The sequence below is a fragment of the Anguilla rostrata genome, chromosome 14 (assembly GCF_018555375.3).
Source record: "Anguilla rostrata isolate EN2019 chromosome 14, ASM1855537v3, whole genome shotgun sequence".
Taxonomy (NCBI): domain Eukaryota; kingdom Metazoa; phylum Chordata; class Actinopteri; order Anguilliformes; family Anguillidae; genus Anguilla; species Anguilla rostrata.
Window position 1 is genome coordinate 31,755,556 of NC_057946.1, and position 16,709 is coordinate 31,772,264.

Consider the following 16,709-nt stretch of genomic DNA (forward strand, 5'->3'; position numbering starts at 1 on the left):
ATAAGAGAGCTTTACGTATCTGATCAAGATGCTAGGCTTTTGATTGCCTTTGGAGTCTGGTATTGGTGGTTGTCAACAAGAGGAATTGAGCCAGTGGAAGTCAAGGAAGCCATTATGAGGCTGAGAAATAAGAAGAAAAACTGTCAGAGACATAGGCCAAACCTTAGTCTTACCAAAAGCAACTGCTTGGAACATCGTTGAGAAGAAAAAGCTTGCTGGTGAGCTCAATCACAAAGTGCCTGGCAGGCTAAGAAGAATTCTGATCATAATGAAGAAAAACACATTTCTAAGCAATCAGAAACACTCTTCAGGAGGCAGGCTAGGATGTGCCAGTGATTATTGTGAGCAGAAGACCTCACAACAGAATTATGGAGGCTACACCGCAAGATGTGAACCACTAGTTGGCCACAAAAACAGGATGGCCATGTTGCAGTTCAAAGCCAAAAAACTAAAAATTATTGACTGACCAAGTCAATAACCTGACCTGAATCCACTTGAACATGCATTTCACATACTGAAGAGAAACCTTAGCTAGCGAAGATACTGAGCATCTGGTGATGTCTATTATCACTTTGTCACATATCATTTGCTTGGAGTCACAGACTGTGATAATGATAAGAGTAAAAATCAGGACTACTTTCATTTACATAACATTACTATGTCTGAAATGGGGGATATGTATAAAATGTCGTTTGTGCATGGCGAAACCATGTGTTTGTGTTTGTGTGTGTGTGGGGGGTTGTAAGTAGTTAGGTAGGTAGTGAAGTATGTATGATGAACATAAACTAGAAAGGTCGTGTTAAACACTGAAAATGACTGTCACACTGTTACACACCACTGAGAGGGACAGAACAGCTGCACATAGGGAAAGTCGATAAAATTTTCTCTGGCAATCCATTTTTTTAAGAGAGAGAGAGAGAGAGTAAAAATACAATTTTAGTCATTCACCTCCACCACAGGATTCTGGTTAAAAAACTAAAAGTAAAAATAAAAAACGTATTACATTTTTATTTTACACAGTTTTTCAGAGAAAAAAAGTTTTGTTTTTAACACAATAATTTTATTTCCTAAAAAGGTGAAAAAATTATTGGTGTTTTCGGTACTATCGGTACTACTATTTTCAGCACCTTCTGTTCACAAGAAAAAACTGCCGAGTGGTCTTTAATCGTGTTTCATGATATTAGTGATCATATTGGGGGAAGGGTCTTTCATTATTTTTCAATAAAGAATTGTCATGGTTCTGGGTGGTAGTGGCTATCCTTGGCCACTGGAGGACATTCTTGTCACTTCTTTCCCCTGTTTGGACTAATTGGGATCACCTGCTGTAGTTCCTATTTAAGCTCTTGCTGGCCTGCAGTCAGTGCTTTTGTGTCAACTTTGGTTACACGTAAGCCGGTATTCTGTCAGTGTGTTTGTAACGTTTCAGTGCTGTAACAGTCTCTCTTCTGATTTTGAAGAGATCTCTGTTGTACTGAATGCTGAAACAATTGCACAATAATCTCTTACTTGGCGTTACATTTTGGGTGCTTTTCTATCAATCCTCGTTTCGAGGGCTGTTTTGTTTAGTTGTCACCTTCTGTACACTCTCAGTTCTTTTTACGAGACAGCTTTATTATATTCCTTTTTGCTGTTTAGTTTTGCCCTTTTCTCTGGGTAGTTTTTTGTTAGTATTTAATGGCAGGACTTACCGCCCAGAGGAGTATATTATTCTGTTCTGTCTAGTTTGAATACTCCTTGTCCTTAAGTTCTTTTCACCCTTTCACAAGTAGTCTACTTAGTCCTATATACCTGGGATATTCTCCCTTAGGAGTATTTATTTTTCTGTTTGTTTACTTTGTCCCCTTCCTCTAGTCTTTTGAGACCTTGTGGTTACTCCACCCCGTGTGGACCCCCCACAAGAATCTGTCAAAATCCTTCAGATTATTTGGTCTGCATGTGTAGACTACCCTCAATATCAACTGAAATATTCAGTTTTTATTTTCATTTTGTGATTACATTCAAGTCTGTAGACTCCTTGTTTATTGCAAAAAATTATTTTGTGGTCAGTTTACAATTTATTGGGTTATTTTGTGGCATGCTTGGGATCATTGTCTTGTGGAATGATCCATTTACAGGGGGCGGGTACTTGGTTTTTGGCCAAAATATATGACCCATTGGGGCAAAACAACCAGAAGTGGAAAATCCGGGTTCAGAAAATAAATGTCCTCCTCAGTATTTTGTTTCAGTCACCTGGATTTGCCAATTAGTACAATCCTTCAGCTAAGACATACAAGTGAATTAGTGAAATCAGCTGGCTGAGTTCATGGCTGGAAGAAACACATGGCAGGGCTTCTACTTTCTGACCCCTGGACTTTCCACCTCTGAAAACAACCCCATGAAATCAAAGATCCAGAACCGTAAATCACCATAGGTGTGAAATTATTCTCAACATCCTTCCTCTGACACCGATCCAACCGCTGGCCAAAAAGCTGAACTCTGACTGGATCTAGGTGCTCCGGTCAGATGAGACCTGAAATGAGATTTTTAGCCAGGAGGCTGAAGCCAGCTTTCCTTTTCCTTCCCACTCTTTAGTGGTATGGACGCCGGTGCCCACAGAATTTGGATACACCATATATCCATGATTTATTAAGATAAATTGGCATCAGCCTATAGAGTTAAAGGGGTGTATATATCTTCCAATTGATCAGGGAATGTGGCTACCGAAAGGTGTCCAATTTCCATTAATTAGCGCTAGGAAAAAGAAGATTGAAACATTGTCAAAAACAGTGCACCAGTAAATTTAAAAAACATTTCAATACAGAATAAGGTACAGTTCATCAATGCATTCTATAGAAGTAATCCTGATGGTTATATGTGTAAGGGGACTGGACTGGACAAAAGTCTAAAATAATGTATTGACAACTATTATATCAATAAATCACAGCATAGCATTAAGTACGAGCTCTTTATTTTAGACCATTTTGATGCAGGGTCCTGAGAATATAAATCCAAAAATCTTCCTGTTGTAGTAACGGTTTTTCAAGATCACCACCTCTAGAAGGGAGTTCCTTTTTGATACCATGAAATTTCAAATGTGTTAAATCATGGCCATTTTTGTTTAAATGAATTGCTACTGGATAAGTTTGGTTGTTGCACCTTATGGAGCTAATGTGTTCGCTATTCCATTGTTTAAGAGCCCTTTTTGTTTTTCCCCACATAGGATAGATTGCATAGACTATGTATGTAGAAGCACATGTTATGATATCCTTAATGATATGCTGTGTTTTAGGGATTTGATAAATAGTTAATTTGACAATTGTTTAAGTGTCTTAAGCTTATACTTTGAGCTCTTGCATCACCCTTTTACCATTGATTAACATCTTTCTCACCCAATCTGCAAACTGTTATAATGGATGAACTGGTGGAAATGGGGCAAAACACACCTTTTGGCCTGAGGGGCATGTTTGTATTACCGCTAGAATCAGGAACAGGTTTGTTAAAAAAAAAAAAAAAATTTTTAAGTTGTTTCAAATTTAATCTTTCTGAAGAACTTAAAAAGATGTATTTGAATATCAAAATGCCTTTTTTTGAAAACAGATACAAATGACAATTCTTTAGACAGTACAGAAACTTGTGGCTCAGAAAGTAACTTACTTGACAGATTGATTACTATGTCCTGCCACAATTTTTTTATCAATGGATGCTGATGGGTTTGGGTGTATGGTATTCCTCTTCCCCTTCCCCTGCCAACATTTCATCTGTTTTAGGGATTTCAGTCGTGGTGTCCCCTCATACCTAATAAAGGAGACATTGAGCGCAGAATGGAATTACTGTCTTGGTAGTCATCTTCAGTGGACATGGAGTTTTTTCTAGGTAGTTGTCGTCACAGTCCTGTACAGTTGAAGGGCTGTTGATCTTGGCTTTCCCATTGGTAGGCTGTCCTTCACTGGTAGTCAAGGAAGTTTTATTTGTAGTTGCTCAATTTGATGGCCTGGAGATGTTCTTTGTATTCTGCAATGGATTTCTCCAGGGTCTCACTGAACTTCATGAATTGTGAGCCATCTTTCGTTTTTCGAAGAATTCTCTTGTTGTGCCATTGCCATCTTAACTTTTTCTGAATCTTTCTACACCTGTTCTATTATCAAGAGCATGAGGTCAAATAAGCATTCATTAAGGATTTCTCCCCATTTTTTAACAAAGGTAGCATCCTAGTTACGCAGGGTTGGAGCCTTCTGTTTATGGAGGCCTCTCGGGATTTACTTGTTTCTTCAGTATTGACTGAGTGTGGAGCCATGGAACAAGAGGCGTATTCTTTTGGTGCAGTCGTTCCAGCCTAATGACCATGTCATCAGACATTGTGGTGCCCGTACTGGATGAGGGAAATAGGATGCAGTCAGCTTCCTCTTAGGTGAATTCCAAGATGCTTTCATGGTTATTGATGACCTAGTTGTCAGCGTCAGTGCAAGAATCAAGGGTGCTAATTTCCTTTGGAAATGGCTGGTTGAATAAATTAAATCATGCATATTCACATTTCATATTGAAATAATGGTAGCTGCCATGCTTATGTTTAGAGGCATGTTTGTTCAAGCAGCATTCATGTACAAGTAAATGGCCTGCTTCCCCATCTTACATTTGTCTGAATTTGTCTGTAGGATATAGGCCACAAAAACAACCTGCTATTTTGTTATCCATTGTAGGCAATTGACCCTTCGGGTAGGATGCTATGCGTGATAATATCCTACTGAAACACACACACTTTAGGCAAAATATCTTGCATAATTGGAGAAATTCATGGTAGTTTTCTGCTGTCTCCATTTTAGGGCTGCAACTAACAACAATATTTATAATTGATTAATCTGATGATTATTTATTTATTTTTCGATCAATCGATTAGTTGGTTTGCAAAATGTTTACTTTTGTTTCTGGGAATATACAAAAACTTTATATTCAACAACTAAGAAGATGAAAGTTATGAGATAAAACCATGCAAATGTATGCTATAAAGCATCTATGCATAATAATAAAGGTTTTTATAAAGTGCATATAGCAGCATGTCTTTATAATATGGGGCATGCCCCACCAAGGCATAACATGGCTGGATGGCATATCTGCCATCCCAATGTTCAAAGACAAATAAGTTATTTGAAGTCTGCAGTTTAAAAGGAGCTCTACTGTTAGATGAATAATGAAGATCCATCCATCCATTTTCTAACTGCTTGATCCAGATCAGGGTCGCAGTGGCGATAATGAAGATGAAAACATAAATGTTTTCCCTTACTGGTGGCTGGCATCTTATATCCGGGTCACTTTGGGGATTCCCCCTCCAACTAGGGCTGTCAAGTGATGGCTTGATATTCAAATGCTGTTTCAACTGTAAAAAGACAATGACATTAGAGTGTGAAAATTAACACTTAAATCTGAAAGGGAAAAAAATGCAGCGTGACTATTACAGCGGTCTTCCTTTCAACTTGGGGTTTGTTAAACTGCAAATAAATCTTGGTCCTACTCTGTTGAAAGTCACTTGACTGACGCTGCACTTTCATTTCATACCTTGTTCCCACACATAATTTTGTCCACTGGGAAAATAGTGGATAAAAAGAGATCAGTACCGGTCTCTTTGCGAGTGAACCTTCTGGGGTTTCCAGCAAATAACCTGCAGGCCTGACATAAAAGGCTTAAGCAGTTAAGTTAGTTTAATGTTTTACTTTTTCCACGCTAGCTTTTGGAAGTTAATTGCGTTTTAGGAGGATAACGTTAAAACTGCTGATTTTAGGTCCCTTTCCAAAAGGTCCAAGAAGGTACTTTTCTGTTTTTAGTAGCACTTTATTGTAAATTATTCCTCTCAAAAATTTTCTTGTCCCATTTCTTAAAACTATATCCCATAATTTTCTATAAGCAAAGGCATTATAAAGGTGTGCTCTAAGCCATCTTAAATGTTCATGTTAATGTTTTCTTTTTCAACCTGACTGCGTTTATATTCATGTTCAAAAATTTGTATGCTAGTTATGTCTCTTGTTGTATTGGTTTCCTGTCCTGTGGACATAACGTGCAGTAACACAGCCCGAAAGCTGGTAAAATTTTGACGTGTAATTAAAAATTTTAAATTGTAATGCATATTAAAAATATTTGAACATGAATTGTTTTTTTTAGAAACAATATTCAAATGCCAGCATTGACAGCCCTACTTCCCTCCAATCAGGGAAAAAGCATTTTTTTGGATTGGAATAAGACCTCATCTGAACCTTCCCATGCCCTGGGTGACACAGTCGGTCATTTTGTGTCGTCCTAAAGGAGCTGCCGGCTTCAATCACAGTGTGGTGCCTTAACTGGCACCATTTGGTACACACGTCTGCCAGTCAGCTGCTTTTTTTCACACCGCAGCCATGCACACACAGGGCAGGGATGATGGAGACCCATTCATACGCTGCCGGCCACAGTCAGCACTGGCATGGGCTGGATTCGATTTGAGACCGTGGTGTTCACTCATGCTCTACAAGCGCCACTTTTACTGAGGGAGCTACCCAGAAACCCCACGCATAACTTTCTTGTGCTGAACTTATATTCAAAACTCAGAGTTCCCCCCCATTTACTGAACAAGTCATTTGCAAAGGGTCGTATGTCAGCTTCATCAGTATAGCAAATTCAAATGATAAGCCAGAGCCTGAGGACCCTGTCATTTCATTCAAGCTGACATTGTTCAACTGAAAACAGGTCTATGGCTGGCAATACATTAAACATGCCAACTCATTTGACACAGCATCACCAGAATGTGGCTATTACTGGAGTGAGATAAAAACAGCCTGGAGTGCAAGTGAGGGGAACGCCCTCGCTTCTCCTAATCTATGCATCAGGGGAGAATTTTTGTGCCAATTGCTGAGGTGGAGAAGGCTGGTCAGACAAGGACTGGGTTAACTAAAAGCTAAAAAATGTTCTTATTTAATTTGCCTTATACTGTTGTAAGTAGGGCTAAGCTCTACAATACTGTTATTAAAAGATTCATGGTTTCAGTCTCTTTATAATAAAATCAAGCATGAATATGTTAGGAGGTACTGAGGCAACCTGAAAAGTTTACTACTGCTTGTTTGCTGATATTTGTAAATCCCGCCAATAGTAATTTTACCTTCAGGCAAAATATTTTCCATGTGACAAAACCAAATCACATCACTTTGGTTTCTGCTTGAAATTAGAACTGCTTCTAAAATGCAGATTTCAACTGTTAGGATTCGACAACCATTATCTATATAGACATTTAGATGTGTGTTTCCTCTAGAAGGTAATAAAGGTTTGTAGAGAGATACATGTGCCTAGATAAGTGAGATAAACAATTACTTTTAAATGCCCCAAGGATGTTTCCTTTGATGTTTGTGGAGGGGAGAGCAGAGATAGAGAGAGAGCATTCCCATGGTCAAAGCAGAGCAAGCTCCTCAATCACAAGTGACACTGCCTGGTCTGTGAGTTTGCCAGATCAAATTATATTGTCTGTTTCTCAAGAGGTGTTAATCTAAAAACTAGATATACAGAGTACTGAACCAAGACTTTGTGTACTGTTGCGTATACAGACACAACTGAGGGTTGGAAATATGAATGATAGTGATCTGTGAACTCTCACCTCACCAATCCAAAGCTACATGAATACTGCAGCAAAATGTCATTTGTCAAAGATGTTTATACCACCATTCCTAGCCAGAGAACTGTAATATATACGGTAAATATAACATTTTATTTTTCTAACTTAATGGCATCACATTTCTTTCAGATTTAGGTGGGAAAGTCCTTGAGGTGCTTAAGTACATGATTAATTGTACATTCTACCCTCTATTCCTGGACTTCTTCTCAGAAAAGGATAAAGGTATGGAATTTGGTATTTGTTGACATTGATATTCGTTTAATCATTTTTTGCTCCACTTGATTAAGCTTTGTCAGCTCTGATGTATTATGCATAGCTTAAAACTGACAGAACATTACATCCTTCTTTGCCTAAAGGGCATATGTGTGTAAGTTTGGGAGACATACTGGGGAAATCACTTAATTCAAATTCATTACACATTATTACATTTCTGTTAAGTTACATCTCTGCAATATCACCCACTCCTTCTATTCACATCACAGCCCACAAGCCAAGCTTAGTACTGATGTGAGTCAGAGAAAGACACTGCATCATCTGCAGCTTTAGCAAGCAAACTGCAGGTTTCTGATTGACCAATAGGGGTCAATGAGAGCAACGTGGATCCTGGCTGACTGAAGCCTCCCACAAATTTTGGTAATGCTACTTCCAGTTACACAAGCATGCAATTATGGGATTTTATACCAGAACACGGGGCCCATCCATGCACTCACACAGTGCCTTACAGAGCTGACTGCTGACATAAATGCTCTATGTGGTCGTTTAGGGCCACAACAGTCCGTGGGCCGCACAATTCAAGTTTTCAATGTTCTTTTTGTGTGTTTTTGATAGACATTTTAATTGTGCATTATTCACAGGGTGCAAATTGCTTTTTCGATACTGTTGTTCTGGCCGATGAAAACCCCCACCACTGCGAGGTTTAATAACATTAAATACATTATTCCAGTGTATTAAATAAATAAAGTGTACTTTTAGATGTGACTACAACAAATTATCGAGTTCACTGTAAATTCACATTATCCACCGCTTCGCCGGTTTGAGCTGCCATTAATTTAACGGAAGTGAGAAGTCTGCAGAAAAAGCAAAGACCCATGGGATAGCCTTCCAGCTGAAGGATGCATCAGACATTGCCTTCAAATATAACCAAAATAAGGCACCTCAGAAGGATGCATTTTTTGATGACTTTGGTTTGTGACATGCCTACAAAGGACAAGTGTGAAAGAATTGTGAAAATTCTGTCTTCAAATGCTGCCTCTAAGGCAGCTGACTTCATATTGAGGCACAGCATATGGGACCTTAACAGATAACAGACTGTCGGGCTCATCCATGCACTAGAACAGTGCCTTAACAGATACCAGACTGTGGTGCCCATCCATGCACTAGAATAATGCCTTAACAGATACCAGACCATAGAGCCCATCTATACACTAGTACAGTGCCTTAAGGATGAGCCATCCAACAGCCCCATTATTTATTTATTTTTTCAAAAGGAGAGCCTTCCCTCCTTTCAAATTTTTTAGTTATTCAGACAGGGAAAAAGCAGAGTGGCTGGCCGACAGAAGGGATGATAGCTCAGAGGGTGCCCCAGCAGGGGATTTTGTACACGGACTTAAGACTAGGCTGTCCTATAGCTGGCTCCACATATCTCACTCCCAGTATTACATTATTAATCACTGCACAGACTAAAGTTTGCTAAAATATATGGCATTACCAACAAAAATTTGCGATCCTGGGAGAATCATTGTAAGTAAATTATTTTGCTTATATTTTTAATGTCATTATTTTAAACTAAATTATTGTATCTGTAATACTATAAGTAATATAATATAATATGTAATGCTTCATATATGGAAATCTAGCCCAATAAAATCTATCTTAAAGGCATACTACACAGGATTTCAACCTCTCCCACTTACCCTGAGGACCCCACCCAATGTAGCTAGCTGGATGGGTAACGTTAGTACTGTGAAATGTGCAGCCATGCACAACAGTAAGAAGGCAAATCTGATTATAGCTTAATTAATTCCAATAACGTAATAGTAGTCTTATTGTTGGAACCTTTATTTATAAAATGTCAGATCCTCGTGAAAGCAGCTTTATTGTGTCTAGCTTCACACTGCAGGTAACGTCACTTACAGGTCCAACAGAAAACAAGCCAACCACATTGATTTTCATCCCCTTGACAAATTTCAGCAGACGCCGCCGAGGATAAAGCAGTTCAGTGGTTAACTCTAGTTCTTGAAAGAGCCCTGTCAACTTGTCCTTTTGCTTTGCTGTATCTGGACTTCTTTGCAAGCTAGCTAGCAACAAGCACTCCACTGAAACCTAATCCCACCCCACAGGCCCTTCAGCCACACCCACCCCTAACACAAAAGTGCCATACCCAGAAACGTCCCGAACACATTTTAGAATAACAAATACAGCTAAAGATGCAAATAAGACAGAGATTGCCAGTGCATCATATGCCTTAGCATGGTTATGATATTTTCTTGGTTAAAAAAACCGGCACAGTATGTCTTTAATTCAAATTATGGAATCATTTTATAATTTTTTTCTTTTGTCAACAATCAAATATTTTGCTCTTAACTTCAATGAACTCATATGTGTTGCTGCAGAACACCCTGCATTGATGTGTTTCATTGTATTCGCCTACATCCTGAATGCAGTACTGGCTTTTGACCACAGGAGAAATTTACCTGGTACAGTATCATTTAATCAATTAATTTTACTCAATTATGGAGCTTAATAGACCAATTTTGATTCGTATTCTGTGTCCACACAAACAACCAGTTTGAATTATTTGTATTTCACATCCTTTTTATAATTTAACTTATATGACTTACGACAAATAATTGTTTTTCTGTATCAGGAGTAACTGTAAGACCAAAAAAATAATAATAAGAAGGTGAAGATTGGTAAATGATAAATCATTCAAAATTATATCTACATTTTTATAAATCAATGTGTGTAATGAAATATTTTCATGCAAGTTAAAAAAAATTGCTGTAAAAAATGTATTTTGCCTTTGAAAAATCAGTTGTGGTGAGTATTTTTGTCTCAAACTTACATACTTACTAAAATAGACCTCGTTGATTTTCAGGAGTACCTCATGTCCTAGTATATTTGTTTGGTTCTGCTGTCCTAAGTATTCTTAATTCAATTGCTCTGGCAACAGAAGTCTTTCTGAAAACAGGTGAGCACAGCAAACACCATTTTACATCTCAATGAAAACTGTGGTAATTGTTCCCTTTGTGTATTCTGTATCCTGATCTAAAATTTAAACCTACTGCCTAATTTGTCATATTTTGTACTACCAGTGAATTCATAGGTGTTAAATACCTATTTTAAATGTGACCACCTCTGAGAAATAATCTACACATGTGCTAACTCTGGAAAACACAAAACCAAACTGTGGGTTTCTCTGTAAGGATTTTTGTAAATATGCTTTTATTTTCAGAAAAGGGAGGGCAAACTGTGGTAGATCTTCGGATGATCGTCTTGGCCCTTGAATGTTTCTTTTTGGCCTGTTGGCTAGGTTTACAGGTGTATGCATACTGTAAGTATCCTATGGAAATATTACATATTTCGTACATATCAAATATGGCTGATACTCACATATAACTCAGATTCCTTCAAATTGAAAAGAACATTATGCATGTGTAAATGGAATATTGTCAAATTTATGTAAATGTTGACCATCTTTGTTATTTTCTGGAATGCAGGTATGCAGGATAAAAAGTAAGTAAAAACTACCTGTAGTAAATGTATTTGCCTTAATGATGAGTATGTTTATCTGTTATAAGTTCTTTTAAGTATGTTCTTTTTTTTTTTCCTTTTGTTTTTTTTTTTTGGTTATTACAACATTTCAGAAAATACTATGTGAAAAAGCTTCATGTTTCAAAGTTAACCACTCTTAATATATTTTAAGCATAGTTGTATAAAATAAGTTATAATGTAAAATTAGCAATATTGTGTCTCGATCTGTAAGTTCCTTTCACTGTTTATGGTAACACTGCCATTTCATTTTACCTTAGATTGAAGGAACAGCTGGAGCTCATTTTTCAGTGCTGCAAAACACTGGCCTGCAAAAAAGGCCAGTCATCGACATCTCAGCAAAATCAGGTGTGTAATGATAGGAGAAGTGCTGAGGCAGTTAAAAAGAGTTTTTCTTTCCTAAAATGGCCGTGCAATCCCCTAATGTTGAGGCTGCCATTGTGCTGTATTCAAGTGCCCTCAGCTATTGTTGCTTGAAGAAAGTTTCCAGTACTGCTTGGAGTGCAGCACTCCTGTAGTTATTTAACATGGTTTAGTTTCCAAACCAGGCACTTGGCCCTGCCAAACAGGTTACAATATTTTTAATTTATGTTTTAGGAGAGCAGTCAGTCTGCACTTTTTTCTTCACTTTATTAAGACAGGGGTCAGCAGAGTGGGGTACAGACAGGGGGCAGCAGAGGGGTTACAGAGAGGGGGCAGCAGAGGGGGTTACAGACAGGGCAGCAGAGGGGTTACAGAGAGGGGTAGCAGAGGGGTTACAGACAGGGCAGCAGAAAGGGTACAGACAGGGGCAGTAGAGGGTTACAGACAGGCAGCAGAGGGTACAGACAGGATAGCAGAGAGGGGTACAGACAGGGGCAGAAGAGGGTTACAGAGGGGGCAGCAGAGGGTTACAGCGGGGCAGCAGAGGGGTTACAGAGAGGGCAGCAGAGAGGGGTACAGACAGGATAGCAGAGAGGGGTACAGACAGGGGGCAGCAGAGAGGGTTACAGAGAGGGCAGAGAGAGGGTACAGCGGCAGCAGAGGGGTTACAGACGGGGCAGCAGAGAGGGTTACAGACAGGGCAGCAGAGAGGTACAGACAGGATAGCAGAGAGGGGTACAGACAGGGGGCAGCAGAGGGGTTACAGAGAGGGGGCAGCAGAGGGGGTTACAGACAGGGGCAGCAGAGGGGGTTACAGAGAGGGAGCAGCAGAGGGGTTACAGAGAGGAGCAGCGGGGTTACAGAGAGGCAGCAGGGAGGGTTACAGAGAGGGGCAGCAGAGGGGGTTACAGAGAGGGGTCAGCAGAGGGGGTTACAGAGAGGGAGCAGCAGCGGGGGTTCGAGAGCGGCAGCAGGAGGTACAGAGGGAGCAGCAGCGGGCGTTACAGAGAGGGCAGCAGGAGGTTACAGAGAGGGAGCAGCAGAGGGGGTTACAGAGAGGGAGCAGCAGAGGGGGTTACAGAGAGGGAGCAGCAGAGGGGGTTACAGAGAGGGGGCAGCAGAGAGGGTTACAGACAGGATAGCAGAAAGGGGTACAGACAGAGATGGGATTACAGTACAGAAAGTCCCACAGCTGGGAATTGATCCCCTGGCCGCTTTGGGGTATTTAGCATTTAGATCAAATACCTGAACTACAGTTTTAATTCGCTAGGGAAGCAGCACATACATGTTGTTGATGGGGGGATATTGCTCTCACAAATAAACATTACCACTAGTTGGAAAATATTCTGTGGGAATGAGACAGAAGTGCAACAATTTCAGGTTTTAACTACACTGCCAGTATTTTAAGTAATTTATGGTTTCAAATTAATACAAAACAAGAGAGACAATCCTGCAACAGACTTAAATCAAAGTGTACATATGTGCATCTCTGAATATTCAGAAATTCCGACTTCCCTAAAGTTCATGTGTAGGTTTCAAACATGAAATTCTCACATGTAACTGATGTATTTCATGCATAATTTCATTATCGTTTCTCTTTGTAGACGCCAGAGGAAGCTGTACAGATGGAACTTCTCTCCACCTGAGCAGAGTACAGCACACACACAGGAGGTATTTTCTGTGAGTCAGTCCATCACAAGAGAGGATTTCTGCAGTCCTCAAGATGGCAAATTGCAGTTTCCAGTGTAGGAACACAGTGAAGAAGTAGAATTTATAAAGCATACTGCGAAATATGGTACACAGAACAGGGGCCTCATTTATAAAACAGTGTAGATTTCATACTAAAATGTGTATGCACAAAAGAAGGAAAGTTTGTATGGTCAAAAATCCTGATTTATAAAATTGTTGATAAGCTGATCTTCTCTTTTTAATTCATAATCAACTTGAAATTTTGCATACATGCATGAGCCTAGTATTAACTCACTGTGAACGTGATATGCATATAAATCAGCTTGTCGGGATAATGGAGAAGTCAAATCCGCAAAGCAAAAAAGAGAAACTTCATGAGTGTAAAATGAGATGCTCGTTACGGAGGAAGAGACGAGATCGGCCATATTGTTTAGTGGCAATAGTTGTGTCATAACCAATAAGAGAAAATTTGTGGCGTAGCAGCATGTCACAGCAGCTGAACCATTTCAGAGATGTAAAAGTGATCAGAAAAAAGTGGATGCAAGGAAGCACATTATGAGTGCAGCAAAGCGTAAGTGCTTGTGGTAAATTTCATAAGGTTAGACTACCATAGCCAGGAATGAACAATAATTGTTGCGATAGATTGAGCCACTTATCATCCTGTAATGACACATAATTCAAAATATGACATGTTTCGATAATACTATATTGTACGATTACACAGCAATTTTTCATAAATCTTAAAGCTGCACAGTTTCACATAGTTACAAAGGTCAGACAGATGCATCCACATGAAATCTACAGATACAAAGTCATGAAAAAGTCAAAATAGGCCTTCCTAAATTCAAAACAAAATGGAAGTAAATCAAATGTTTCTAATTGTCAGAAATAAATGTGTTAAAATAAAAATGGCCTAAGGTGCAATTTGCACGTTGACTAAAGTTTTCTGATGGCAACTATCTTGGACCAGCACATCTGTCTCAAATAACTGTGGGGCAGCCATGTTTTCATGTGATCAATATATTTCCTGTGCTTTGGCATTCAGGGATGTCCACTGAGTGTCATTGTTTATTCAGTTAACTATTTACAATTAATTTCTTCACAACAAAAAAAATGGACTCCAACAATGTCCAGTAAACTGTAGCTCAATAGCTTTGGTTCACATCAGACTAAACTCTAAATCCACTGCAGTTGGGATGAGTTTACACCAGACTCACATACTGTCATCCTATTTATCCGCATCACATATTTTCATCATCTGAGTTCTTGTGTCATGATACTTATTTTTATCTCTGTGGTTTTACAGGAAACAGATGATGGTCTCTGTGAGGTGTAAAGGACCCCGTTGTGGTCTCCATAAGGACGCAGTCTAAAGGCTGATTCTTTTAGTATTTTTCTTTGCCAACTGGAAAATAGGATGCAACCCAAAACATCACTCTACCTTTCATTGCTAAGCCTGCTCCATGATGAAAAAATGTTCCTAGTTTGTTTGAAACAATCAGGGATGCTTCTCTTTCTCAAGAACATTGCACTCAGATTCCAGTGCAAACCTAGCATGTGAACACTGGTTTAGTTTATTCTGTGAAAAAAAGCTTTTTAATGAAGATATCAGCCAACTGTCACTATTGCCATTTTTGATGAATTCACTTCACTTTATTTTCTACTGCTTGTTTTGTTTTACAGAAGCCGTATGTTTAGAGGAAAACTGCACTTGAATGCATTATGGCATTGCTGTGTAAATAATTTGATGTTGTCTTAATGAATTTGTATTGTGTGGGTTATCTAAAAAATGGTATTACAAAAAATTAATAAATATTGTTTTTTTTTAAACGAATACATATTGCTTAACTGCATTTGTATGCATTTGGTTTTATATGGTGAAAGCTCTAAAGTTAGTACAGAAGTTAACACAATGTAGGTTTGGAGCATTATCATTTGCAAAGCAATTAGGATTCTATTGATTCACCTCAGTCTTTAATTTGATCAGTTCATTTTTTTGTATTTCTCTTTATGTAATGCAATATAGTACAATGTGACTATGATACTTTATTTATTCATGGTATGCATAGCTATGTCTGACATAATGTAATTTAAGAGGATAAATAATCCCTCAAAATATGAAAAGCCTAATTAAGAAAAACGAACACCTGGTTAAATTACTGAGATTGCTAATCTGGTAGGAATGAAACGAGCATACACAGGGGAACTGTTCACTAAGTGAACTATCTCTTTAAGATAAAAATCTAAGCTCTCTTGCAATATACACTCTGGCACAGTCAATGGTGGTAGATGTATAACAGCCCACGGACACCCACCACATAAGAGATTATGTAATAAAACTGCGACAACAGAATAGGGAAACAGAAACCAGGGGACCAGGGATTGCCATTCTCCGCGAAGCTGATAAACACTAGTGGTTACGCGAGGTATTACAGTTTAGTAAGGCTCTGGTGCCAAAAAGCAAATTTCCCCACTGAAGTCCATTCAAAACTACAAATTTAATCAGGCCAAATTAAATTACTTTGGACAGTACTTTTAAGCTATAAAAATGTCTTCATATTGAACTAATTACTTTGGACAGTACTTTTAAGCTATAAAAATTTCTTCATATTGAACTAATTACTCTCCAGGCATCAATTTTTTGCTGAGTCCCACAGAAGAAAATATAAGATACATTTCATTCCGGTTTGGTCCACATGGTTTTATGTCACAATGCGTGTACCTCCTCACACAGACACACCCGTGCATGAAAAAGTCTGAGGCTGGGATTGACTTATCAATGCTGAAAAGAGTTGAGAGTTGCCAGCACAGAACCGCTATATCAGAACATGTAGAGTATTAAACCCTGACCTAGGATTACATGAATCCACCGCCACTATTGTTTTGATAATAGTTATTTTGATATTATTACTCATAATATTACTAAAAAAATGTTACCTGCCATGACTATCTTGTGCCCATTTTTCATGGTAATGAATCGTGGCAAATAAATGACTAATAAAGCTGGCATATGTGGCTCTTAAGATGCCATTATGCCGATTCCACCATATTATTTTGACTACATTGTCGTTCTGACATTTCTACTAATAGCCTACTATAATTAAAAATGTTATTAGTTGTCATATTTCTGTCTTGCCTGATGATGGCGAGTAATCGCGTATGAAAAATAAATAGGCCAATATAAATTTAAAAAATGGGAATAGCTATATTTAATTTGCTCTTAAATTATTCTTCAGATGATGCTATGGTGCTGATTAGCTAGCTAATGTAATGTACAGTC

The 16,709-nt window shown here is 38.6% G+C and overlaps 1 long non-coding RNA gene across 1 annotated transcript; it reads left to right on the plus strand.

Moving 5' to 3' along the window:
* The first annotated feature begins 7,834 nt into the window (after nucleotides 1–7,834).
* LOC135239116 (uncharacterized) lies at nucleotides 7,835–10,795 on the plus strand. Its single transcript, XR_010325286.1, has 2 exons — nucleotides 7,835–10,302; nucleotides 10,704–10,795. It is a non-coding gene; the product is annotated as an uncharacterized LOC135239116 (long non-coding RNA).
* The last annotated feature ends 5,914 nt before the right edge of the window (nucleotides 10,796–16,709 follow it).